Genomic DNA, 15,662 nt, shown 5'->3' with positions numbered 1-15,662 from the left:
GGGTTTGCAGATGGACACGTAGCGGTCGTAGCACAAGATGGTCAGGAGGGAAAACTCTGCTGAGATGAAAAAGGCAAAGAAAAAAGAGCTGTGCAGCACATCCTGCATAAGAGATGGTCCTGGTGTCCCAGAGGGAATTGTGCATGGCTTTGGGCACAGTGGTGCAGATGCAGCCCAGGTCAGTGAGGGCCAGGTTGAGCAGGAAGAAGAACATGGGGGTGTGCAGGTGGTGGCCGCAGGCTACGGTGCTGATGATGAGGCCGTTGCCCAGGAGGGCAGCCAGGGAGATGCCCAGGAAGAGGCAGAAGTGCAGGAGCTGCAGCTGCCACGTGTCTGCCAATGGCAGCAGGAGGAAGTGGCTGATGGAGCTGCTGTTGGACATTTCTTCACTCTGGACATAATCAGCTGTTCAAAGTAGACATTGACAAGTTGTGACAAACCTCTTTGACTGAATGCTATGCTATTTTCTTTGGAATTCTCTCAAAATACTGCACTTCCTGTGGGTGAATTTTGCTAAACTTGTTTGAGTTTAGGTATCTGCTGCTGCTGAGTGTTTTGCATTGGTCTCAGTCTGTACACTGGGGAGACCAGTGGGAAAACAGGGCTCCACTTTTCTCCAGTGCAGTCACACCTACTGGTCCAACAAAGATGCTCTTTGTTCATTCCACCTCCCAATTAATCAGGGTGTTTGCACTTAAGACGTTTTTGAAAATAAAATTTAGCTGATTGAAGGCTCCATTTTTTAATTAATTTTCCCTAAAATCTTTCATTTTCTCTATGCAGATGCACAGCGAGCGGGATATGAGCTTTGCTCTGGCTCTCTGATGCCTGGAGTTGTACCTACTAGGAGCTGATTCTCTCTATCAAAGGCTAGTCCCTGCCAGTCATTCCAGACCCCAGCCAAGCCATGGAGGCTCAACTCTGCTCTGCACACCCCTCCCAGCACAGGGCACTGCCCAGGGGCATCTCCCTGCCAGGAGGGCCTTAAGGGCAGCTCAGACAAACTGAGTTGCTGCAAGCCAAGGTGCTGCTGCTGCTGTCTGTAGGCAGAGGAGGATGAGGAGGCACTTTGTGAGGGAGATCTGAGGCAGATTTGCTGTTACCCAGTGGGACAGTGCAGGAGTCTCAGTGACACAGACACACCTGACAGCCCCTTTCCCTTCCCTTGAGGAGAGAGCAGAGAGCAGCTCTGGCCATGCAGCACCATCTGCACAGCAGGAGGAATCTGCCCTGATGGGGGTGGCTCCTTCCACCTCCAACTTCTCCCCACAGTCCATGGGGTGCTGCCAGGAAGGCTGAGAGCTGCCCCTGGCAGGTGGCACATGCCCTGGGCTGGCCAAGAGCCCTGAGGACTGCAGGAGCTGCTCTGCAGGACAGCCCTGGGCAGCCCTGGCTGCAGCCCCAGCTTCAGCCCCTGCAGCCGTCCCTGGCAGCAGGAGCCGTCCTGCCCTGTCCCTCTGACGGTGCCCAGGGCAGCCTTGCTCTGCAGCACATCCTCCTCCTCCTCCTGTGCCTCAGAGAAACTGGGAGAGTCCTCCTGACACATCCCCCAGGCTGTGGGCTGTGCTGGCTCCAGGAGATCCCTCTAGGAGCACAGGGGACATTGCCCTGCACCCACAGACTCACCATGTCCAGGGCTGTGAAGATGTTTCCCCAAGTGAAGTCTCAGCTCAATGTCTTCCTGATTGCCTTTAGCCTGTCTGTGCCTGGCTCCTGTCCCCTCAGTGCCTGCAGGCAGTGCCCTCAGCCCTGCTGGGCTGGGAGAGGAGCTGCTCCTCAGCAGAAATGTCTTTTTGAAGCTTTTCCTGCTTGCCAGTATCTCCCTCTGTGCCAGGAGACACAACACAACAACTTTAATGGCCTGCTCAGGAGTTTGTTCTTTTTTAAAATTAGATTCAATCCCTGAGAGAGTGTTTTTCAAAAAAAACTTTTAAAGATCTCAAAATCAAATAATATGCCAAAGTTTCTTGAAGTTTTAATGAGTCCCACTGAGGGACAGGATTCAGAAAGTTCCCCAAGGTTCCAGTTAGAGCCAAACACTGGAGGCGCTGATGATAGATGAAGAAAAATAGGGGAAAGGTGTCTGTGATGCTCAGCAAACCTGGATGTGTTTCAGGAATGCAAAGGGCCAAGGCCTGAGCCCCAGCCCCTGACAAGGCAGATCCTGTCCCTCCCTCATTGCTCAGGGCTCTTCCCGGGCCACTGGGCTCTGGGGATGTGCAATGCCAAGGGCAGGACCATGGGGCGGCCCCTGCCAGGCTGCTGAGCAGGGACAAGGAGGCAATGAGGCCCCAGCACAGCAAGGCTCACTTGTCCCCTGCTGGCCTCAGGCCCAGGGCCAGCAGCCGTGGCCCAAGTGCTGCAGCAGTTGGCTCTGGCAGGGCCTTTCAGCTGCTGCCCATCCCTGTGCCCTCTGCAGCTCAGGCTGTCCTACCCTGTCCATGCCCTGCGCCTCTGTCCCTGCAGGCTGTCGTCATCCCCCGGCTGCCCCACCTCGCTGGCCCTTCCTTTGCTGACAGCTCTGCGTCCTGCCTGCCTCTTCCTGGCCACACAAAGCCTTGGGCTACTCCAGACTCCTTCTGGGGGACGTGTTGCACCACAGCCCCACCTTGGGACAGAAATTCCTTTCTCCTGCGTACAGTTTGGATCACTCCAGCTGCCCTTGGCATTAATTCTTTCTATCACCCGCTGTTTTCCACCGTATAGGAAGGATCCACCATCCCAGAAACTGCCTTTCAATCCCTCGTACGGCTCTTCTCTGCTCTCCTCATTCTCAACTCCACTGAGCACAAAGCTCTTTTGTCCCTATACAGTGGTCATGTGCTTGATGCCTTGGGCACCTGAACAAGGAGGACAGTCCTTTTCTATAGGAAGAAAACCACAGAACCCCAGGTCTTTGAAGGCAGATCAGAGGAAGTCACCAAAGGCAAGCCAGACCTGTCTGTCCTAGCAGCATTTTTCTGAAAGCAACCCTTGGGTATTTCTGAAGTTCTGGATTTTGAATTCCTTTTCTGCCATGGGTGCCTGGACCGGAATGACAATTCTTCTCCACAAGAAGGCATGGGCAGAGCCCCAGTGTTTCAAAGGCTGATTACAGGCAGCCCCAAGGAGGCCAAGGCCAGACAGACCTGTTTGTCTTGGCAGCATTTGTCTGGGAGCAATCCTTGGATAGATGGAATTTGGGAGGCCAAATCCCAGTTTTGTCCCTGGGCATCTGGAGAAGAAGGACAGTTCTTTTCCCTAGGAAGAAAAGTATAGGGGCCCAATGTTTCAAAGGCAGATGAGACCTGGCCCTCAGGAAGCCATGGGAACCTACACATTCCTGGCAGCTTTTTTCTGGGAGCTATTGTTGGATATAAGGAATTTTAGAGGAAGATTCTCATTTGGCCATGTATGTCTGGACATGAAAGATTTAGTTTTTCATGGGAAGAAAAGCACGGCCGCCCAGTGTTTTAAAGGCACATGCAAGGTGGCCTCCATGAGGCCAAGGCAAGAGCTGTCTGTCCTGGCAGGTTTCAGATGAGAGCAATCCAACAACATAACCAAATTTGGAGGCATCCCAGTTTTGGCCACTGGGCACATGGAGGAGAAAGAAAGTTCTTTTCCACAGGAAGAAAAGCAAAGGAACTCCAAGTTTTCAGGGGCAGATGAGAAGCAACCCTCAACATGCCAAGGTCAGCTGGACCAGTTCTGACCCCAGGAGGCCAAGTCAACCAGGTCTGTTCCATATTCTTGGGTCCTTGGAGCCCTGCAGCTTTACAATTATTCCTTGGTTCCATGAGGCCCCACAGTATCACAACAGATCTTTGTTTCCATGACGCCCAGCAATATCACAATGTTCTCCTTGGCTCTGCAGTGGCACAATGGCCCCTTGCTTCCCTGAGGCCTTGCAGTGTCAAAATGGTTTCCTGGGACTGCATAATGACACAAGGGCCCCTTGGTTCCATGAGGTCTCAGAGTGTCACAATGGTCTCCATGGTTCCATAAGGTCCTGTGATGTCACCATGGCCCCTTGGTTCTATTGGGCTCCTCAGAATCACCATGGCCCCTTGGTTCCACAAGACCTGGCTGTGTCACACTGGCCCTTTGCTTCCATGGGGGACCATAGTGTCACAATGGCCCCTTGTGTCCATCAGACCTTACAGTGTCACAGTGGCTGCTCTGGCTCTATGAGGCCCTGTGGTGTCTCAATGGTCCCTTGGTTTCATGTAGACTCAGAGTGCCAGAATGGTCTCCTTGCTTCCATGAGGCCCTGCCAAGCCTCTTGATTCAACGAGGCCTCAGAGTCGCAGAATGGTCTCCAGGATTCCATGAGATCCCACAGTGGCACAATGGTCTCATTGGTTCCACGAGGTCCTGCAGTTCCACAATGGCCCTTTGGTGTCACAAGAATTTGAAGTTCATAATGGTATCAGCAGCTTCCCCTGCCTGTTCACAATGGCCTTCTTGGTTCCACCATGTTCCATAGTGTCACAATGGTATCCTTGGTTCCATGGTGACACAGTGTCACAATGGCCCCTTGGTTCCATGAGGCCCTGTGATGTCCCAATGGTCTCATTGGTTCCCTGACTTCTACAATGGCCCTTTGGTGTCACAGTGTGTAACAATGGTATCCTTGGTTCCACAGAGTCAGAATGTCCCCATGGTCCCACCGACCCCCACAGTGTCACTACGATCCCCTTGATTCCATGAGGCCCTGCCGTGATACAATGACCCCTCGGTCATACAAGGCCCTGCATTGTCACAATGGCCCCTTGGCTTCAATGGGTCCCAAAGTGCCATAATGGTCTCCATGGCTCCCTGAGGGCCCAGCAATATCACAATGGACTTTTGGTTCCATGACCCTTTGTACTGACATCAGTTTTCTTGGTTCTCAGTTGGTCACAATGGACCCTTGGTTCCATGAGGTTCCTGGCTCCCACAGCCCTCACAGCCTCTCACAGCCTTTTATGGACCTTCATGGCCCCTCACAGCCATCCATGGCTGCTCATTGCTCTTCAAAGCCCTTGAGGACCCCTCACAATCTCCTACAGCACCTCATGGCCCCTCACAGACCCTCATGACTTCTCCCAAAAGAGAGTGTGTTGGGGCCTTCTTGTTCCCCTTTTATTTTGCTCGTTTCACAGTGACGAGTAAAGAAAGGCTGCAATGGAGCCTTTCCCCAGTGCTTCCATGGGGATTAACTGTGGGCTGCAGCTCTGTGCTGGCGCTGCCCGAGTGTGAACATCCCTGCAGCCCCAAGGCCTTTGCTGTCCCCTGTGTCCATTCCCTTTCCCCAGTCCCGCCCAAGGCCTTTGCTGTCCCCGTGTCCATTCCCTGTCCCCACTCCTGCCCAAGGCCTTTGCTGTCCCCGTGTCCATTCCCTGTCCCCAGTCCCGCCCGGCTCTGGCAGCAGCAGGAGCCGCAACTCAGTGGGCGCTGGCCCGGCCCAGCCGGGGCTCCCGGGCAGGAGCAGCAGCAGCACCGGCCCCTTCCCACCTGCTCCTGCCTCGCTCCCAAGGGGTTTATGCGGGTGAATTCTGGAGCAGAGCAACAACCACCCACACAGCCCTGATTCCTCAGGGCCCGCCTGTGCTGCCCTGACCCCACCTTCAGAGAGAGAAAAGGTCGGGTTCCAGCGCTGCTTTCAACCCTGTTTTACTCACCCTGAGGTGACAGCAGAAGGCTTTTCTTGCCTTTTTGTTGCTTTTGCCTTAGGAATTGTAGATCTTGGTTGCTCTCCTTCTTCTGCTTGCCACTTGAATTTTATCTGTAAAACTGAAATTGTTCTTTTTCAATCAGTGCTACCTAGGGCGCTTTTGTGACAGGGTACTCAGGCTATATATTGCAGGCATCATGATTTGCAGATTTGAAATGTTCACAAGTCCCTGAGCAAAAAGTTGAGGAGAACTAAAGACACACAGGCCACTTTTACAGTGCTCAAACACAGACCTGTTACTGGTGCTGCTGAAATAGAATCACAGAAATTGCCTCTGGAGTGTCAAATGCAATGAAAAAATCCACCAGGACAAAGAGAAACCAGAACTTCTCTCCTCACTTCATTGTTCCTTCTGAGCAGCAGCAGACAGTGGAGATGCCCAGAGGTATTTCCAGCTGCTGCTGGTCCCAGTGGGAGCCCAGCCTGCTGCCCAGCCCCAGCAGGATCCTGAGCCCAGCCCGGGCAGCTCCCGCAGTGTCGGGAGCTCAGCGCACGCGGGGCCGGGCCCAGAGCCCCGGGCACGGCCGCCCATTGCGGGGCAGCGGCGCAGGCGGAATGTCCTGCGGCCCAAACCTCCTGCTCCTGCCACACAGCGCCCAGCCTTCTCCCCTGCTCCTCCTCTCCAGCATGGCACAAATTCCAGCTCGGAGGAGGCTTCCCCAGAGAGGGCCCAGGCTCCTGTTTCAGCCTGAGTGTCTTGCAGAGGAACAGGTCATCCTTCAGGCAGTTCCACAAGCTCAGGGTTCTCACTTCATGGGGAAACTGGCATGCAAATAATCTTGCTATACAGGACAAAAGCAGATGTCCTGGTTTGAAGGACAGGTGTCTGCCAAGAAAGGCAGAAATTTTCCTTTGAAGCACAGACCCAAATTCCACTCCCCCCAAATATTATAAACGTTTGAATCAAGGACTCTGAGGCAGAGATAAGGGGGTAGGAATAACAGCTCTTTTACTAATATATCTAACTGTACCAGCAGAAACAACAGCAGTTGTTAAAATTACTAACAAAACAGAACAGATAACTCAGTTCCAGTCCTTTCTTTAGCTGTGAGCTCGCTCTCTCTCGGCGGGAGCGGAGGCGGGAAGGGGCGGCCGCGGCCGCCCCGGTCTCGGGTGGGAGCGGCTGGAGCAGGCAGCTCCTCGCTCACCGCTTGGGTTCTGGTGCTCAGCTGTGTCCGCAGAGACTGGAGGCTGGAGCAGGGCAGATGCAGGGCAGGTGATGGCAGAGGGTCTGGCTCTCCTGCGTTCAGCCGCGCGGCTCCAAGGCCGAGAGGATCCTCCTCCCCGCCCCTGGAAACACGAGTCCCCTCCAGAAGCACGAGAGCCCCTCTCCAAGCCGATCCCACCTACCCCTTTTGTCCAGAGCCCGCAAAGATCCGCGGTGCAACCGGCCAGCAACATTGGCATGACAATGGGAAAAATTCTTTAAATTGACACAGCAATAGGAAAAACACTCAACCCCCAACATTATCCACCCCGAATTTTTTCCATGCCAACATGCTACAGCAAATTAAAACTTTTATATTATATATATACATGCAGTTACAGGCACAGTATCATAGATAGTTCACCCTAGAACAAGGTCTCCTTGGGGTATGCATCGTGTCTGTCCATCCTTTTGCATCACCCACCAAGTGCAACCTGGTCCTTGAGCGAAAACCACCCCACGAACAGGATTGTCTTTGCTGGAGGGAGAGTTCACCCAAACAGGTTTTCCTAACATGCCTCTCAGGTGTACCACAGGGACCTTATCTCCATCTGGTGTTCCCAGGGGCTCAGATTGGGCAGGGCCTGCTCGGTTAGTGGAACCTCGGGTATTCACTAACCATGTGGCCTTTGGTAGATTGATCTCCCAGTTTTTGAAAGTCCCCCCACCAAGTGCCTTTAAGGTGGTTTTAAGCAGGCCATTGCACCGTTTGACTTTCCCAGCTGCTGGTGCATGGTAGGGAATATGATACACCCACTCAATGCCATGTTCTCTAGCCCAGGTGCTTATAAGGCTATTTTTGAAATGAGTCCCATTGTCTGACTCAATTCTCTCAGGGCTACCATGCCTCCAGAGGACTTGTTTTTCCAGGCCCAAGATGGTGTTCCGAGCAGTGGCATGAGGCACAGGGTAGGTCTCCAACCACCCGGTGGTGGCTTCCACCATGGTCAGCACGTAGCGCTTGCCTTGGCGGGTCTGAGGCAGTGTGATATAGTCAATCTGCCAGGCCTCTCCGTACTTGTACTTGGACCACCGCCCCCCATACCAGAGGGGCTTCACCCGCTTGGCTTGCTTGATGGCAGCGCACGTGTCACAGTCATGGATAACCTGAGAGATGCTGTCCATGGTTAAATCCACCCCTCGGTCCCGTGCCCAGTTATAGGTAGCATCTCTGTCCTGATGACTTGAGGCATCGTGGGCCCATCGAGCTAGGAACAATTCTCCCTTCTGTTCCCAATCTAAGTCTATCTTTGAGACCTCTGTCTGTGCAGCCTGATCTACTTGCTCGTTATGCTGGTGTTTTTCATTAGCCTGACTCTTGGGAACATGGGCACACACATGATGGACTTTCACGGGTAGATTCTCCACCATAGTAGCAATGTCTTTCCACTCATCAGCAGCCCAGATTGGTTTTCCTCTACGTTGCCAATCAGCCTTTTTCCACCTCTCCAGCCACCCCCACAGAGCATTGGCTACCATCCAGGAGTCAGTGTAAAGGCAGAGCTTTGGCCATTTCTCTCTCTCAGCAATGTCCAAGGCCAGCTGAACAGCTTTGAGCTCAGCAAGTTGACTTGATCCACCTTCTCCTTCAGTAGCTTGTGCAACCTGTCGTGTGGGGCTCCATACGGCTGCTTTCCACTTCCGGTTCATCCCCACAATGCGACAGGAACCGTCGGTGGAAAGGGCATAACATTTTTCATCTGCTGGCAGTTGGTTGTATGGTGGGGCTTCTTCAGCCTGGGTCACTTGCTTTTGCTCCTCTTCGTCAGCGAGACCAAAATCTTCACCTTCTGGCCAGTTTGTAATTATCTCCAAAATCCCAGGGCGATTCGGGTTGCCAATATGGGCGCGCTGCGTGATGAGGGCAATCCACTTGCTCCATGTGGCATCGGTGGCGTGGTGGGTAGAGGGAACCGTTCCTTTGAACATCCACCCCAGCACTGGCAGTCGGGGTACCAGGAGAAGCTGTGCTTCCGTGCCAATCACCTCTGAGGCAGCTTGAACTCCTTCATAGGCAGCCAGGATTTCCTTCTTTGTGGGAGTGTAATTGGCTTCAGATCCTTTGTAACTTCGGCTCCAGAATCCCAGGGGTCGGCCTCGGGTCTCACCAGGCACCTTCTACCAAAGGCTCCAGGACAGACCATGGTTCCCAGCTGCAGAGTAGAGGACATTCTTTACCTCTGGTCCTGTCCTGACTGGACCCAGGGCTACTGCATGAGCGATCTCCTGCTTGATCTGGGCGAAGGCTTGCTGCTGCTCAGGGCCCCAGTGGAAATCGTTCTTCTTGTGGGTGACCAGGTAGAGAGGGCTCACAATCTGGCTGTACTCAGGGATGTGCATTCTCCAAAAGCCTATGGCACCTAGGAAAGCTTGTGTTTCCTTCTTACTTGTTGGTGGAGACATTGCAGTGATCTTATTGATGACCTCAGTGGGAACCTGGCGCCGTCCATCTTGCCACTTCACTCCCAGGAACTGGATCTCTCAGGCAGGTCCTTTGACTTTGCTCTTTTTAATGGCGAAACCGGCTCCCAGCAAAATCTGGACGATTTTCTTTCCTTTTTAAAATACCTCCACTGCCGTGTTCCCCCACACAATGATTTTATCCATGTACTGCAAATGTTCTGGAGCCTCACCCTTTTCCAGTGCAGCCTGGGTCAGTCTGTGGCAGATGGTGGGGCTGTGTTTCCACCCCTGGAGCAGTCGGTTCCAGGTGTACTGCACGCCCCTCCAGGTGAAAGCAAACTGAGGCCTGCATTCTGCTGCCAAAGGGATGGAGAAAAACGCATTGGCAATGTCAATGGTAGCATACCACCTTGCTGTCTTGGACTCCAGCTCGTACTGCAGCTCCAGGATGTCTGGCACGGCAGCGCTCAGTGGTGGAGTCACTTCATTCAAGGCACGATAGCCCACAGTCAGTCTCCATTCTCCATCAGATTTGCACACAGGCCAGATGGGGCTGTTGAAGGGTGAGTGGGTTTTGCTGACCACCTCTTGACTCTCCAGCTCATGGATCATCTTCTGGATGGGGATCACAGCATCTCGATTTGTCCGGTACTGCCGGCGGTGCACTGTCATGGTGGCAATTGGCACCTGTTGCTCTGTCACTTTCAGGAGCCCCACTGCAGATGGGCTTTCTGACAGTCCAGGCAAGGTGTTCAACTGCTTAATGCTCTCTGTTGCTACAGCAGCTATTCCAAAAGCCCACCTGAACCCCTTTGGGTCTTTGTAGTAGCCGTTCCTGAGGAAGTCTATGCCTAGAATGCACGGTGCCCCTGGGCCAGGTTCAATTGGATGTTTCTGCCATCCCTTCCCATTCAGGGTAATCTCAGCTTCCAGCAAAGTGAATTCCTGTGGTCCCCCTGTCACCCTAACAATGGAAACAGGTTCTTTCCCCACATGTTCTGATGGTATGAGGGTGCATTGTGAACCAGTATCAACTAGCATTTTATGTTTCTGTGGCTTTTATGTGCCAGTCCATCCAATCCACACTATCCAATACTCTCTGTCATCCTGTGCCTTTCCCTGGCTAGAGGCAGGGCCCCTCTAGCCCTGGTTATTATTTCTTTCCTGGGCATACATAGTGGAGGTTCCTTCCAGGGGATCTGACACATCATCCTCCCTTTCTGTAATACCCTGCACCTTTACCATGGGATGTTGAGGCTACCTTCACTTTAGTGTGGCTCCCTTGGTTGGCATTTCCCTCCCTCAGTTGACATACCCATGGTGTCAGGACAGAAGTGGGTTCTTCCTTGAGGCAGCAGAAGTTAAGAAATGATCCATGTGTAGCTCCTTTTCTTCTGACTTTTCAGGGGGTGGTCTTTACACATCAATTAGTCCCTCTTCTTGTGCCTCATTTGATAAACCTTATCAGAAAGAGCAGAGCGTTGGTTTACTGAGCACTCACTGCAGCATCGCTTAGGATTCCCTCTATTAACCTTACTGTCCTTTTCAAGGGCCAATACCAAGGGATCAGAGGGGGTCTAATGCCACAATCTCTTTGCCAATCAGGATGATTCCTGAGAGAGAAAAATGTATCTGCATATGTCACCTCCTCCCATTTCTGCTTTCTCCTTAACAATAGCATCAGCTGCAAGAGAATCTCGTAGTCTAAAGTTCCAGCTGGTGGCCATCTGAGACCTTCTTCCAACTTACCAGTAGACCACGATTCCTAGCAAAATTTAATTAAATTTCACTTATTTTCAGTGCCCCCATTCCCTACTCACTCTTTCCAGTGTGTCAAAATGCAGCCTAAGGGACTAGCCCAAGAAATCTCCCTGCTTTGACTAGTACCCATTATCTCCTTATTGTTGTCTTATCCTGCTTCCACCCAAATTTCTCTCCACACAGGCTCACAATCTTTTCCCAGTCTTCCCCCCACACACATGCCCAAGTTGCAGGTACTAAATGTGATTTTTCACATGCAAAGTTTAGAGTCTTAGGCTCTGTTTGGGGTAGAGGGTTTTTCTATTACTGTGTGAATTTAAAGAATTTTTCCCATTTTCATGCCAATAAAGCTGGCCGGGTTACACCCAGGACCTTAGACGACTCTAGGCAAAATGGGTAGGTGGGAGTGGCTTCCAGATGGGTCACTTGTGCTTCGGGGGGGGCTCTCGTGCTTCCGGAGGAGACTCGTGTTTTTCGGGGAGGTTGCAGGAGGACCCGCCCGTCTGGAGCCACGTGGCCAAATGAAGGAGAGCCAGACCCGCTGCGATCACCTGCCCTGCATCTTCCCGCTGCAGCCTCCTGCCTCTGCGGACACAGCTAATCATCAGAACCCAAACGGTGACCGGGGACCTATCCTCTCCACTCCGTTCCCACCCGAGACCTGTGTGGCCGTTGCCGTCCCCTCTCCCTCCTCTGCTCTCTGCTCTCTGCGGCTGCTGGGCTTTGCCCGTCTGGAGCACCGGGACCAAGTGCAGAGAGAGCGTGCCCACAGCTAAAGAAAGCACTGGAACTGAGTTATCTGTTTTGTTTTGTTGGTAATTTTAACAACTGCTGTTTTTTCTGCTTGTACGGTTAGATATATTAGTAAAAGAGCTGTTATTCCTACCCCCTTATCTCTGCCTCAGAGTCTTTGATTCAAACATTTATAATACTTGAAGGGAGTGGAATTAAGGTTTCTACTTCAAAGGAAAACATCTGCCTTTCTTGGCAGACACCTGTCTTTCAAACCAGGACAGGCTCAAAATCAGCTTGGCTAGGATGTCTTGAATTACACTGAGGGCATAGACTTTGCCATCTCTCAGACGAACAATACCAACGTGTTTCACAAGTCCTACACTGTAACAGTAACCACACAGAGTGCCAACCTCTAGAAGCCCCCAAAGCGTTGTAAAACCCGCAAAAACAAGCTATTGCACTTCTTCACTCTTGAATGTCCAGATCCTCTTGTGCAGGCTGCTCTCAGTCCAGTGCTACCAATCTCCCTGCTGAGGATCTGTATATTCATTTTAGATGAACCTGATTGTTTCCTCTTTCTACCCAATAGTTCACTGGATTTACAAATTCCCAAGGATCCATTTTAACTACTGAGGAAGGGGGATCCTTCTATTCTTCTAGCCATGATTTAAAATGTGCTCAAACCATCACACTATAACTCTGACAGCCCAGAGATACCACCCCCTTATATCTTAAATTCCCAAGGGTCATGGACACAGCACTGCAGGATGGAAATCCCTTTAAATGGTCCTGCAAGGCTTACACCGTCATTTCACCCTCTCCCAATCTTCCTCAAAAATGTCCCAGTACTCAGGGACTAAGTGATCTTTTCCACAGGCTCAATTTACTATCTCACATTTAGTATGTGCTGTATCCCAGTTATAATACCGTGGCAGCTGTGGTACACACCTGGGGAACACAGGGCTCCCTCTGTAAGATAGACAGTACCACCTATTCTCACACTTTTTACACTGGAGAAGATCACAAGCTGAATGCCAATTCAGTTCCCAGTGGAAGATTGTCAGCCAACACACAAAACAAGGAATTACTCCTGCTTGTTCCCACCTCAATGGATTTCTAAGTTCTCTCTCAACTGGTGGTACTTCCCAGTCAAGAACCAAAGAAGAACTAGTCTGGCTTGAGTATACTCCTCCCAAAAATACCCTATCTATTCTACCATCCTCTCACCCTACAGCAGTCCAGTCTCCCTCCGTATTCACAAACTCTTCTGGCTCAAGCTGAAACCACCTAGAGAGCCTGCCTAGACAGCCGGGCTGGAGGAGCCTCGAGCTTCAACAGCCACTTCTATCAGCAAACTACAACACCGCAGACAACAACACAGCCTGAGGAACAGCACAGGAAACACAGGGCAAAATTACTAGTTTGCTGCAATTATAACTGTTGTCACAATATGGCAACCTTACTCTAAAATACACAATGACCAGCGGCAGCAGGGGACTGGTTAAGCCCGAACACCGAGTGTTACAGGGAATGCCGTCCCCCGTAAACAGGAATTCCCCCCACACAACCCAAATCCCAAAGTCAAAATCACTGCGGAAAAGGGTATCTCTTTATTAAGGGATAAAGTATTGTAAGGAAAATTAATCCACAAACACCAGAGGTTTATGTCCAAAAAGGAGACAGAGGAGTCCTTTTTGCTTTATTCGAATAAAGGGAGAGGCCATGGGGCATTCCCCTGGGATCTCTCAAATTTTTGGAGGACGCAGCCTCCCTTTTTATCTTAATTTCCCGGCCGCTTTTCCCTCTCTCTTTCCCCATTGGCTGAGGTACTCGAGAGGCACAGACTTCCCGGAACGCCTGACACCTGACATTCCCCTCTAATGTATAACCCTCCCTTTTAATTTTTAATTCTTGTGTTGCTTCTTTCATCTTCTGTTACCCAATTTTATTTACCAGCAAACCTACAGTTTGTTTGTAAAGGCAAATCTCTTTTTCCATTCATCAATCAGTAATCCCTCCCATTGTTTCTTTTATCTCTAGGTGGTAACTTTATCTACCAACAGATCTACAACTTATTTGTAAAGAGAAATGTAACATTCCTCTCAATCCCTCCTTTTTTTTTATTTTTAGTAATTGTCTTTACAAACTTTAGCTATTATTGTCTTAATTTCTTGATCTTGTGTCTTTTTTGGTTTTGCAATTATTTGCAATGACATCAATTTCTGTCCTTTTGTAGCCATCTCTGGGTCAGTAGGCATGGCTATAACCTGCATTCTCATATCACCTGTAGAATAAGTTGTACTAAGCAAGGGATCATGCATGGTAAAAAGATTAGAGTTGCTACAGCACATAACAGGAAAAAAAGCAGTTGTTTAACCCACAGTCCACCAGGTAGCCACAAAAACATGTCCCATTCCCATCCTTTCCATGTTTGGACAGGTACATGAGCTAACTTTCTTATTCCTTTTGCTTTTGTTTCACCACTTTTCCATTGTTGTCTATTTGCAAACAGCAGTTTGAGTCATTTAATTTGCCACACACACCCCCTTCTTCTGCTAATAAATAGTCTAATACCATCCAGTGTTGAAATACTGCATTTCTCATCTGAGTAGATTGGTCAGCAAGAAGGTCAAGAGCTGTAGCTGTCTGGTTACTTACTATTTCAAGGACAGCTTGTAACCTAATTATTCGATTTAAATTATAAATGGGCTCTCTGGCATCTGATATTAATTCACTAGGATTCCAAGTGGCTGGTCCATAGTGTTGTATGGTTTGTTTAGGTGGCCACCCATTATCACTCACTTTTGGGTGCTCCTCCCAGCCAGGGATACATCAATTGACTTCTTTTCCCTAATTAGATCATCATATACCTTGATTTCTAACTGGTTTCCCTGAACCTGTGGTAGCAGAAAGAACAGCGGTCTGATATACCACACATAACATATTCCTGACCAGTTTGGGGGTAACCTGCAATAGGCGTGCTGGCCACAAATCCAGTAATGCCCCTTTAAAGCCCAGGTCCCGTTGGCAAAGGGACCTTCCCAATTTTCATGATCCACTGGGGGGCTCAAAATAGAGCTTGCTTCCTGGGCCTGGTGGTCCCCCAACAATAGTCGCTCCACCATAGGAATCGCAGTATTTGCACTTCCATGCTCCCACATGAGGTTTCCAGCTGCAGTTACATCCCAGATCTGTCTTACTAGATTTGTACCAGAACCTGCTAAAAAGAGTTCGAGTTCCATTCCGGTGTTGCCACTTCCACTGATAGTCACGAACAACATGTGTCCTACTTGTGGAATGATCTCGGGGGCAGCTTAAAAATAAGGAGTCAAAAAATTTATCCCTCCCCACTGCTTTACAGCCATCTAAATCTTTCTGGTAATTATGGTAGGAACACTTTACCCAGCTACTATTTTAGAGCTTAACATGAGTTTGATTCCATCTGCCCTGATATCTGGAACAATTATAAGGAAGGCAGTTGGAGGTTCAACAATTTAAACCCAAAGATAAAGTCCAGTCACAAACACTTTTTCCCACGTATTTGCTTCTTGATCTATTTAGACAATAAGTGCCTCTTTCAGAAGAATGAAGCTGCCATGGAGTTCCTTCTTCATCCCAGAATCCTGTTTCATTATGGACCTCACTCAGGGTGCTAACCCACCATTTAGGTTCGACTGGGCTGGCCACCCAAGGCCAGTTTTCAGATCCTCCTGGTCCCCCACAGACCAGCAATTGCTAAGGTTAAAGGTTTTTGCTACTTCTTTTCCTAAAGTTAAAAACTTATTTTCCCATTCCTGGCCCCACCCTAACTGACAGTAAAAAGGTAAGATTATTAAGAGAAACATTCTAATGGTGTCA

At 50.3% G+C, this 15,662-nt stretch overlaps 1 pseudogene; it reads right to left on the bottom strand.

The window, feature by feature from the left end:
• Window positions 1–3: 3 nt before the first annotated feature.
• On the bottom strand, window positions 4–382 carry LOC130266190 (olfactory receptor 14I1-like; annotated as a pseudogene).
• Between the last annotated feature and the right edge of the window lie 15,280 nt (window positions 383–15,662).

The sequence above is a fragment of the Oenanthe melanoleuca genome, unplaced genomic scaffold, assembly GCF_029582105.1.
Source record: "Oenanthe melanoleuca isolate GR-GAL-2019-014 unplaced genomic scaffold, OMel1.0 S001, whole genome shotgun sequence".
NCBI lineage: Eukaryota > Metazoa > Chordata > Aves > Passeriformes > Muscicapidae > Oenanthe > Oenanthe melanoleuca.
The sequence above is the reverse complement of the archived record's forward strand: the minus strand, read 5'-3'. Positions and strand labels throughout refer to the sequence as shown.